At 32.7% G+C, this 12,202-nt stretch overlaps 1 long non-coding RNA gene across 1 annotated transcript; it reads left to right on the forward strand.

The window, feature by feature from the left end:
- The first annotated feature begins 334 nt into the window (after window positions 1–334).
- Window positions 335–1,924, forward strand: LOC139893117 (uncharacterized). Its single transcript, XR_011774345.1, has 4 exons — window positions 335–630; window positions 887–1,047; window positions 1,375–1,545; window positions 1,643–1,924. It is a non-coding gene; the product is annotated as an uncharacterized lncRNA (long non-coding RNA).
- The last annotated feature ends 10,278 nt before the right edge of the window (window positions 1,925–12,202 follow it).

Here is a 12,202-nt window from a genome sequence, read left to right on the forward strand (position 1 = left end):
TGTCAAAAAGGGGGTCAATGAGACTTAAGTTTTTATGACTCCATTATTACTATATTAACTATTAGACAAAAATGATAAATAGTACACGGCTTTTTTACCCTTTAGGAGATGATATATCCATATATCTTTTTACTTCTTCCACCAACATTTCATCGCTTTTTCCTAAAATACCCTTCTATAAATTATAATAAATTTTTTATAAGATCATGTAAGTTTATCATTAATGACATTTTAGTAATTTTGGGTGGAAAAATTAAAAAGATAAGTGGATATATCCCCCTAGTAATTTCACATTTTTTCCCCAACCTCTTCACAAATCCTCTTTAATAAACCCCAAAAAAACCTTCCTTCCATAACCTTCCACACACTTCACCATCACCCTTCATCTCCCATCATCATCATCATCATCACCCATCGTCATCATCATCACCACCATCATCGTCACCACCGTCATCATCATCATTATCATCATCATCATCATCGCCATCATCATCGTCATTACCACCATCATCATCATCATCACCATCGTCGTCGTCACCACCCGCGTAACCACCGGCGGCTTCTTCTTCTGTAATCGACTGCCTCACAAACATCATTGTCATCAGCATATTTGACCTGTCGATTTTCCAGGTAAAGTTTTGCTACCATTAGGAATTTGTACATTTTAGTTTTATTTATTTATTTTTTGTATATAAAATAAAAAAGGATTTATGTGTCTGTTGATTAAGGAATTTATTTTACCCATTAAAATTGTAACTGTCCATAGACAAATGCCTAAGAGGCATACATTATAACTCAAACACTTGATTATACTTTCTTTAAGGTTATTTTGAATAGTTGTTCGAATGGATCTACGATACTAATTATCATTTCAAATTTGTGTTAGGTTTTTTTTTACTTGGTTTCACATTCTACTAATTAAGAGCTTAAAGTTAAGAGATAAACAGTTAATGGTTGTGGATGCAACATATTATGGGATCGACAACGATTATAAATCCAGTGAAATATGGAAATCACCATCTTACGGTTGCGTTACACCAAAATCTGGTATGTATGAATTTTTTTTTTTTTTAAGTAAAGGAACCACAATCATGTTATTTGTATGATATATGTTGAACTCTAATTACTTTGTTGCGATATTGAGTTATAAGTTTAGTTACAGTTGATCTAATTTTGTTATTAAAGTATGAATTTTGAAGCCTTTTTATTATTTAGTAGTTTTAATTGAATTTTTAACAATTTATTTGGAACTGGGGAAAAATTTGAAATGAATACTTTGTATATGCCTTTTTTGTTAGTATTATAAATATAATTTTGTTTTTGTGATATGTAACATTTGATTTATAGAGTGATTTGTAATATATTTTTTCACAGGATTTGAGATTGGAATTATCTGATGAAGAAGATGAGAGAAGATTCTTGGTAATTTGAGAGTTGGAAATAGTGGTTGTGTGACTGCATTTTTGGGGGATGGTATTCTAAATTAAACTTTGGATTGTTTGAATTCTGATGGTTGTTCGTCATTTGGTTCTTCAGATGTTGCAGGTAATTTTTTTGTTGTTGTTTGAATTATGTTATTATACGATGTTGTGATGTTATATGTTAGTGCTTCAAAATGATAAGTTTGTCATCTAATATGCAGTGAATGGATCACATTCTGTTGTCATACGTAGCTTTTGACTCATGGTAATTTTTCAACTGTTTTTTGATTTGTTTTGTATATATGTTGTTTGTAACTACTGTTTTGTAGCATTTTAGTAATTCTTGAATATAATAAGAAAGTAATGTAGTTCATAAGTTGTCTTCAAGTCAAACATGTATGGTAAATGGGTGAGTTAGGTTAGGTCACGGGTCAAAATGCGTTATGAGTAAGATGGTTCAGTACGGTTGTCCTTAAAAATGAATAACAATGGAATGTCTATAAGGTTGGAATTTAGCTATTGGTAATACCATTTGTAGTGGTTATTCGTGTTGTGGGTTCGTGTTGTGAATTTTTTGCACTTTATTGCTGACTCGTTTGTGCTGTATTAGTGAGTGGAGTAATGGTGGTGTTGGATATTGATGTTGTTTATTAGTAGAATGATGATGTGGCAAAATATAATTGGGCAAGTATTAAAAAGGGGATAAAAATAATATTTTTATAATAATAAAAAATTAATAAAAAGCCAAAACATACGTTGCTTATTCCGTTGCATTTCAACCAACACGGATTAAATTTTCAATCCAACACATGGATACGGGTGTTGGTGAGGCGTTGCCTCTTTGCCACATCGGATCCAACCCCGTTGAATCTCATCGATACAAATCGTCTAACACCATGTAATATATTATATATAATATTCGTTACGAGTCAGATGGTACAATTTACGCACACCTTCAATCTTTATCTCGAAAGAATGTTAACAAAATTAGTTAAAAGTAAAAAATTTTGTCCATCTGACAAGTCCAAGAGTGGCTTCATAAGTACTGTAACATCCCGCATTTTTCCGTTAAATTATTTTAACGCCCGTTTTTTTTTTAGATAATATCTTTCGTTATCTAAATTCGTATCTTTCGTTAACTAACGTTTGTAATATTTCCGTTATTTGATTTTAACATCTCCCGTTTACTCTAGCATTTTTAAAATAATTCGTGTGGTTAATTCACGCACCCGCTTCCAAACTCGAGGGACTATTTGTGCCAAGTGACCGAACTTGGCCAAGAGAGTCAACTAGTCAAAGTATCCTCCCCACCATTCATTCATCACCCACCACCATCTTCATACTTCCATTTTTCTTCCAAATCCTCTCAACAAAGAATCATCATCCAAATCTTTTCAAGGAAGCAAACATCAAAATAAATCGTACTTTTGGAATCCTCTCTTCATCCTCTACAACTTGATACCAATTTCATTTCGTTTGGGTAACATTTCTAAAACTCTAGATTTCTCTAATTCGATTTATGAACTTGAAATGGTGTTAGTTAGTGTCTATGGCTCAAGTCTAACATGAATATGTGTTTAGTTTGCTCGATTTGTTGTTTTGAGTAACTAGCTTGAATATGAAAAATGGGTGTGCTTAATCTTGAATTTTGGAGGATTAAATGTTGATATTATGTTAAAGTTCATGTATTAAAAGTGTTACTAGCATCATTAGCTTCATTTTGATGTGTAGGTTGATTTAGAAAAGTTTCGTTTACAAAATTGATGAATTCTTGATTCTTGGTTAGGGTTTGATGAACTTTAAAATGGATTTTTGATGCATTAAATGCTATGACATATTGTTAGTAAGTGTTTAGTTGCAATGTATATTTAATTACCTTCGAAACGGCGTATCGTATGCGTAAATTGGATTCCCGAATCACCATTTGTATTTTTGAGCTTGAAATGTTAAATAATGATCATTTATTGAGATTTTCATTGTTGTTAATGATGGATTTGATTGATGAAATGTGTTTATTTGTATTCCTCGTTAAATTACCTTTCCAACGATATAAGATACGTGTTTTGAATTTTTATGGTTCATAAGTTATGGTTGTTTTAAGTTGGATTCGTTTAAGTGTTCAAAACTGCCATACTTGCTGAACAGACCATTTGAACGTCGCTCCGGGCCCCGGCTGTCCAAAAACGCACATTTTCGTTTAATTCTAACTATGCTACGCACCTCCGATTAACATGAAACTTGGCCAACATGCTTATATATGATTAAAAACCTCAGAAAAATAGTTCGAGACCCGACACGAACGTGTTGACTTTTTCGTTGACTTTGACTTGGACCAAAAGTTGACTTTTATTCAAACATAACCAATACTTTGTTTAATAGTTATAACCTTTCATTTACACTTATATCTTGCATGAAACTTGACAACGTGATTCACATGCTTTATAATTGAGTCGTAACGAGCCATAGGACTAATTGAACACATTTCGCCCGACCTTGTGTCGTAACCGGTTAATTGATACAACTTACTTGTTTAGGTCAAGGCTAAGGGGCTGTTTACTTTTTTCTCCATTAAGTTCTGTATGGATATAGATGGCAGTATGGATATAATCAGTGAATAATTAGTGTTGTTTACTTTTTTATGCTGAATAAATAGTCTGAATGATTAAATTGACTAATTTACCCCTGAATTAAATATTTTTATGTAATATAATTATAGTAACTTATTTACAATAGTTATTATATTGAGTAAATTATTTACAATTTACCTAATGTACTAATATAAATAATTACTCTATAATAATAATTAATTAATAATTAATAATAATAATAATAATAATAAAAAAGCGATGGTAATATTTTTGCACCATCTGTACATTTTCAGTATCCACCATGTGAACATCTACAATTCCAGATACTTCCGATTCTTTTCCCAACAATTTTCAATTCTTTACATTACTTTTCATTTGATACTATCTCTACCTAATTGATCTTTTTTTCTCCATTTCTTCGAAATTAAACATAAAAAAGATTACCTAAATTCTACACCCTACCTAAAAATCAAATCAATCATCTTTATAACAGTACCCACAACTTGCAATCTGTAATTAATGTTTAATCGTCATCATAATCATACATAATAACTTCAACCATAGAGGAACATGTGATGGCTACGGGAGGAGCAGGTGACGGCGACTGGAGGAACAAGTGACTGAGATCGGTGGAGTAAGTGACGGCATCCGTTTGGTTAAAAACCGTTACCATCCAAGGTCTTCAATCAGCTTTTGATTTTATAGATGATCGTTTGAAGATGATGATTAATGATTAATTTTGATTGTTGATATTTTGAGTTTAGTTGAGGTTTTTTTTTTGAAGTTGTGAACATGAAATTATTGAGGGTAGAGGTGGAAAGCAGATAGCCATATGGGGACAACATCCCTTTTTTGCATTAATCATAAAGGTCTCTAGTAAGATAATCTAAAAAATTAAGTCAAAAGTAAACAAGGTATTGTGGTGACCGAATAAGTCATCTAGGACAATAATCCCAATTAAGCTAAAAATAAACAGGCCCTAAGCAACTTTCATGTACACGTTTACTTTGTGAAGTACCTTTATACTCATGCACTCGAGGTGAGATCATAGTCCCACATTTTCAACAACTTTTATTCTTTTAAATCGTGGGCTGAGAAACATATACTTTGTTATATCTTGTACTACTTACTTTTATACTTTGAACACAAGTACGAAGAAACAAACATTTCACAGCGAGTTTGAACAAAAATCCTCAATTCGATTATCATTAGTTACACTTGTCGGGTGTAAGCTAGAACTTATGTTGTATGGCCATATGGGTTTGACAAACCCTCATTCGGACGGTTCACTACCGTTCTACGGATGAAATATATTTTCGAGAAACAGTGTATGTTCTAACACTATTGTGATGGGGTTCTTGGATGAAAAGTTAAGCTTTGATAATTGGGTGCTCGCGAATAACAATTTTTGGGAATGTAAACGATTTGGATAATCAACTATACAAAATCTTGTGGTTCAAAAACAACGTTTATTACTACACCTATGATTTTCACCAACGTTTTTCGTTGACAGGTTTCTATATGTTTCTCAGGTTCATACTTGGATACTTGAAACATGCTTCCGCACACTTTGATTACTTGCTTGGAGTCAAGCATACATGCATACGCTAGTGATGTTTCGCGAGGTGTATATAAAATAGCTTATATTTTTACAGGAAGAACTATTAAATACGATACATTTTTACACAAGATATTTATTTATTTAGAGAATGGATATACTTAAACCTTGCTACAACACTTATAGGCAGTGTACCTAATCGTACAGTAGTGTAGTTTTTTAGTAAGTCCGGTTCGTTCCACAGGGAATCTTTTTAAACAAAGCTTAAAGCTATATTAGTTTACTTTTATAAAAATACAAATATATGTATAAGTAATATTATTATTATTATAAAGGGGGTTTTTACCGTTTAATGACCGGTTTGTCGATTTTAAAACTTTAGTCGCAGTTAAAACCAAATGTAAAATATTAAAAATAAATACAAGACTTAAATTAAAGCGTAAAGTAAATAACGATAATGAAATTGCGAATAATAAAAGTGCGATAAAATAAACTTGCGATAATTAAAAAGTACGATAATTAAAAGTGCAATTAAATAAAATAACAATAAAAATGCGATAATTAGAAGTGCAATTAAATATAAAATAAAGGAAATTAAATATGAAATAAAAGAATTATGCTTATTTAAACTTCCGTAATCATGATGTTTGACGTGTTGATTTTAGTTTTATGCCCATGGGTTAATTGTCCTTTGTCCTGGATTATTTAATATGTCCATACGGATTTGTCCATAATAGTCCATCAGTCATAAATATAAAGAGCGAAAGCCTTCGTCAAATTATTCTTATTCCCGAAGTCAAATATTCCAACTAATTGGGGATTCGAATTGTAACAAGGTTTTAATACTTTGTTTAATGAATACACCAGGTTATCGACTGCGTGTAAACCAAGGTTTTACTACTTTGTTAACAATTACACCAATTACCCTTGAATGTAATTCACCCCTATTTCAACAAGTCTATTAACTATTAATCCAATTCTGTATCCAGTAAAATGAATAATTATTGGTATTTATAGATATCCTTCCCACCGTACTCAGTCAAGCGTATGTGGTTATATATAAATACGTCGAATTATAAGTTTGTATATTAAATTAACAAGGTATTGTTTAGTTAATATAAAACCCATTAATAGCCCATAGTCTATTTTCCACAAGTGTCGTTCTTTTATCCAAACCCCAATTATGGTACAAAGCCCAATTACCCAATTTTAGTAATTAGCCCAACATCATGATTACTTCGGATTAAATAAGCATAATAATAACTTAGCTACGAGACATTAATATAAAAAGGTTGAATATAACTTACAATGATTAAAAATAGCGTAGCGTTACACGGGCAGAATTTCGACTTACACCCTTACAACATTCGCTAACATACCCTTATTATTAGAATTATAATTAAAATTAAAATATAAATTATAAATATATATATATATATATATATATATATATATATATATATATATATATATATATATATATATATTACTATATAGATAGAGAGATGGATGGATTTTTGGTGATCTTTTTCGATCAGAATTCGTTTGCTTTTATAGGGATTTTCAACTTTTGGGGCTCCGCGACTCGCGGCATTTTTTGCCTTCAAACTCCGCGAGTCGCGGAGATTGAAATTACAGCTCAGTCCTTTTTGGAGTCTTTCTTGCCGACGGTTTTAAATATAAATATAATATATTAAATAATTATAAGAATTATTTAAATATTATATTATATTTATGTGCATAGTTGACTTGTAATTTTTAGTCCGTTGCGTCGAGCGTTGAGAGTTGACTCTGGTCCCGGTTCTGGATTTTCGAACGTCCTTGCGTACAATTTAATATCTTGTACTTTGCGTTTTGAATCTTGTACTCTTGTTAATTTCGAGACGTTTCTTATCAATAATTGGAACCTCTTTGATTGTCTTTTGTACTTTTGAGCTTTTTGGTCGTTTGCGTCTTCAATTCGTCGAATCTGTCTTTTGTCTTCACCTTTTATTATTTAAACGAATATCACTTGTAAATAGAACAATTGCAACTAAAAGCTTGTCTTTCTTGAGGAATAATGCTATGAAATATATGTTCGTTTTTAGCATTATCAAATATTCCCACACTTGAGCGTTGCTTGTCCTCAAGCAATATCGTCTTGAAATACAAGAATCACTTTTTTATTCTTCACACTTTGTACATCAGTGATTTCTATATGGCGGTATAAACAATGGTAGTAACGATATGGTTTACAGTCCCACATGACTATAAAAATTTAGATCCATTAAGGAAATTGGATCTTTATGAAAACATTTGATCTTTTGAAAATTAAATCTAGTTTTTACCCTAGATAAGTTTTCCGGAATAACCCTTTACCGGTGTTTGCAAAATATTTTTGTGGGTTTGGTGGGTTTCAGATTTGAAAATTTTAGCTCAAAACTTGCGGTTTTGTGTCACCCACTTGCTAACCTTGTATTTGGGAAGCAACACGTCCAGTTTACTTGCTCCGTATATTACCTTTCGGTAAACTACCGTCCGGTTGTAAAGGAAAGCGTTGAACAAGCAACTGTTAAGGCAATGTCCCCTGACATGCTTTTAATTATGGTCTATAACGTGTCGGACGCAATTACTATCCTTGGTATGAGCAATAGTAAAGCTCACCCTTATGATTTTTTGGTCTGGCACAAGGTCCTGTCTTTGACTACTATGCAACCACCGTTCTTACGGTTGACACCCGATTTAGTTCAGGTGACCTAATGAATTCCAGGTGAATTCCTAGGATTTTACGTTCAATGGTAATGAACGTATTGAAAATAGGGTTTTCAGAAAACAAATCGGTTTGTAATTTTTATCAAAATATTTTCTCGTTCAAGCTCGAGTTTAGATATCATCGAATTCCATGAGTTTGTAATTCTCAATCTTTAAGGTCAATCTCAAGGATTGAGTAATATCAGGCTTAAAAGCTGATTTTTAATCTTTAAGGAGATTATCCTTTCTGGGGATCTGATTCATTAGTCTTATCCATCTAATTTGCATGGTGCCCCCCCATTTTACGAGATAAATCCTTCTCATGGTTAGGATAAATCTGACCACTTGGCGACCCTGTTTAATGCTGAGGTCCGTGGATTTCCTGCTGATTTTTAGTGATGACTTTTCTGGATTTTTCGTCAACCTACAGCTGGTCTGGACGACAACTTCATGACCTAAATCAAGAAGCGCGTGTCTTTTTCGGAAGACTTTACTTCCTTTTAATGATGGAATTGATTCATCGTGTAGATCCATCTCTTCTTTTCTTTCATCGGGTAAAACAGTTTAGTTTAGTCCAAAGCAAAAGTATTTTCAGTTTATTTGTACAAAAATATGTGACATATGTTTTGAATAACTTGGAGAATTTTCCCACACTTGGCTTTTGTTTTCCTTTTTATCGTCCTTTATTCCATTTTAAATGAATTTTAACTAGAATTGAAAATTGAAAAAAAAAAATTAAAAATTTTACTAGAATTGGGTAGTCAGTATATAAGACTAGGGCTGTTTTTTATTATCAGAGAGCACTAGATTCTAATACAACTACTGCTTTACTAGTATTTTTAATGGTAATCAAGTGTATAAAGTAAAAATTTTAAAATCCGAAAGAATTTAACCCCTTCCCACACTTAAGATCTTGCAATGCCCTCATTTGCAAGAAATCAGTAACAATTTAAATTATTGAGGGTGATTTGTGTGAAAATGATTAAATTTTATCAAAGTTTCCAAACATATTGGCGTTTGTTTGCTGAATGATAAATGGTGCACATCATTTGTTCATTCCGTCTTGTTGTTATTTCACATATATTTTGCATCTTGTCGTCAAAATTAGTTGCTTTTGCTGAACTTAATGCCAGTCTTTGAAAATGCGTTGTTTTACCCTGTTGTGTACATAAGATAAACTGCAAACATATATACATATTTTTGAAGTTTGGTATATTACCCCACATTCAAAAATTATTAAAATCTAGGAATAAAAGTTAGAAAATTATAAAAACTATTACAATATTAACATAAGTATTAAATGTATCAATATTACAAATTACAAAATAAATAAAACTAAGTAGACTAGGGATGATACTGGTACCAATAGGGGTTCCAAGCATAACCATAGGTGCTATAAAATGCTTCGGCTGGGTTATACGTAGGATACGGTGGTTGCATCTCTATAGACCAGGGAGGGAAGATGGGTTTTGGTGTAGGAATATAGTTTCTACCTATATGTTGGCAATGAGCTATGATTTGGTTTTGATGAACTTGTCAATCTTCAAATGCTCTCTGTCTAGCATTTTCGTACTCCTGTGAAGCTATAAACCTTTGCATTTCTTGCATCTCATTTCCCCCTCCTACATTACCTTGCTGTTGGTTTCTCTCAACCTGTGGATGTCTACCATGGTATTGGACTGCGGCGTTATTTCGCCTCTTCAAAACTTTCGCACCATGGTATACATTTAAACCTATAGTATTGCGGGGTTCTGGTTCTTCTACTAATAATCCCCCCCCCCCCCCCCGACTTATATCCACACCGAGATATTCAGCAATCAAAGTAATAAAAATACCACCTCCTATTATGCTATGCGGTCTCATCCCCCTAACCATAGCTGATAAATAATAACCCACACAATAAGGTATACTTACAGCGCTTTGTGGGTCTCGAATACACATATGGTAAAACAAATCCTGTTCATTTACCTTTTCCTTGTTCTTACCCCTTTGTGTAATCGAATTAGCTAAAAACCTATGAATTACTCTTAATTCAGCTCTATCTATATCCAAATAAGAGTAATTTCCCCCTTTGAAACGGTGATGGCTTGCCATTTGACTCCACACACCGTGTGTATCAAAATTTTCATCTATCTTTCTACCATTTAGTATCAACCCTCTACAATCGGCAGATGCTAACTCCTCAGGCGTATATATACGTAAAGCCTGAGCCATGTCTAGTAAAGACATGTGGTGCATCGAACCTCCTAACAAAAATCAAATAAAAGATCGATCGGTTAAACTAGCTACCCGATCGTTTAATTCTATACTACACAATAATTCTTCACACCATACTTTATATACAGGTCTACGCATGGTGAATAAACGTACCCAGTCATTAAAAGTAGAATTACCATACCTCTGTACAAGTAATTCCCTAATTGGCCCGGCCAATTCTACAGCTTCTAAGGGTCCCCATTCTATGACCCTAGGTACCTCAACAACCTTAGAATGAAGAGTATGCAAACCCCTTTGGTATTTTGGATAATCTATCCAAAGTCTGTCAAATCTCAGGTTCGGGTGAGATTCTTCCAAGCGCATATCAGAAAATATCATGACTGGATGCGGTATATCCTGCTTGTAGTAATTATCCACCTCCTGTTGTTCCGCATTCTCAGCAGGAGCATTGCGAGCTTGGGATGAAGATTCACCCCTTTCAGTCTGCAAAACACATCAAACACAATTTTTGTGCATCCAAATATGCATTAGTGTCAGCAAAATCATCAATCAAAATAATTACAATGACATGATCAATTTATATCAAACTTAAGCTCATTTTCATATTTTCATCAAATCTACACTTTTTCAAATAAGCATATACGAAAATGTTCGCCAAGTTCATAAGCATTCAACTCAAATAACATGTCAAAATAATCATTACTAGCAATTAAACAAGTTTCAAATGGCATTATCTCTCAAAAATCAAGTTCATGAATTTTTAGACTTGAAAAAGTCCACTTTAATTCTCAAAATCATGTTTAGGCTCAAAGTTTGGATCATTTAACTACCTAGACATGTTACACTACTTAATTTAGCAACAATTCATGACAAAAATCGGCCATAACCTGTTTATATCAAAAAGCCCCAAATTTGCTCAAGAACACAAACCCTAGATTACTCAAAATTTGAAGTTTAAGGCTTCTAATCATGTTAAATAGCATCACTCTAGGTTATACAAGCATAATACATAAACAATTTAAGCCTAATTACACTAAAAAGCATCAAAATCAAATTGGGGAAAAAATTGCTCAAGAACACTAATTTCGGATTAAATGGTGTTTAGGTGTAGAAATTTACCGTTTTTCTTGAGTAATTCCTTGATAGCATCCTTCTCAACATGATTTTAGTAAAAGATTTGATGATTAACGGTTAAAAATTGTGATTTTGGGGTGTATTTTTCGGGTTTTTTCGAGCTTATTTTCGCAGTTTTTTTTTCTTTGTGGTGTGTTGGGACAGAGCTAATCGATCAGTTATATTTTTTTTTTCTGTATTTCGGTCCTCCCGCGAGTCGCGGGGATTAAACCTCCAAACTCCGCGAGTCGCGGAGTTTGGTATTTTTTTTTTTTATATATAATCTTTAACTTATTAAAACAATTAAGTAATTAATTTTAAAATTTTGTTTCCCTTGTTATTTAGGACGAGGTCGTTTCGGATCGATGTCCTAGTCCGTCCCTCGACAAAATTTTAAAATTTGTCTTTTTGTAGCGATTGTTTTAAAAGCTAAGATTTTTGGGTTTTTTAATGTTTTTGGCATACTTTAATTCAATAAGATTAAAAATAATGATAATAAAAGTTCTCGTCCCTCCCTCGGGTAAAGCAATTTCGGTTCAAAGACCTAGTCTTCAACTTACGACGAATTTTAAAAA

The sequence above is a fragment of the Rutidosis leptorrhynchoides genome, chromosome 2 (assembly GCF_046630445.1).
Source record: "Rutidosis leptorrhynchoides isolate AG116_Rl617_1_P2 chromosome 2, CSIRO_AGI_Rlap_v1, whole genome shotgun sequence".
Lineage (NCBI taxonomy): Eukaryota > Viridiplantae > Streptophyta > Magnoliopsida > Asterales > Asteraceae > Rutidosis > Rutidosis leptorrhynchoides.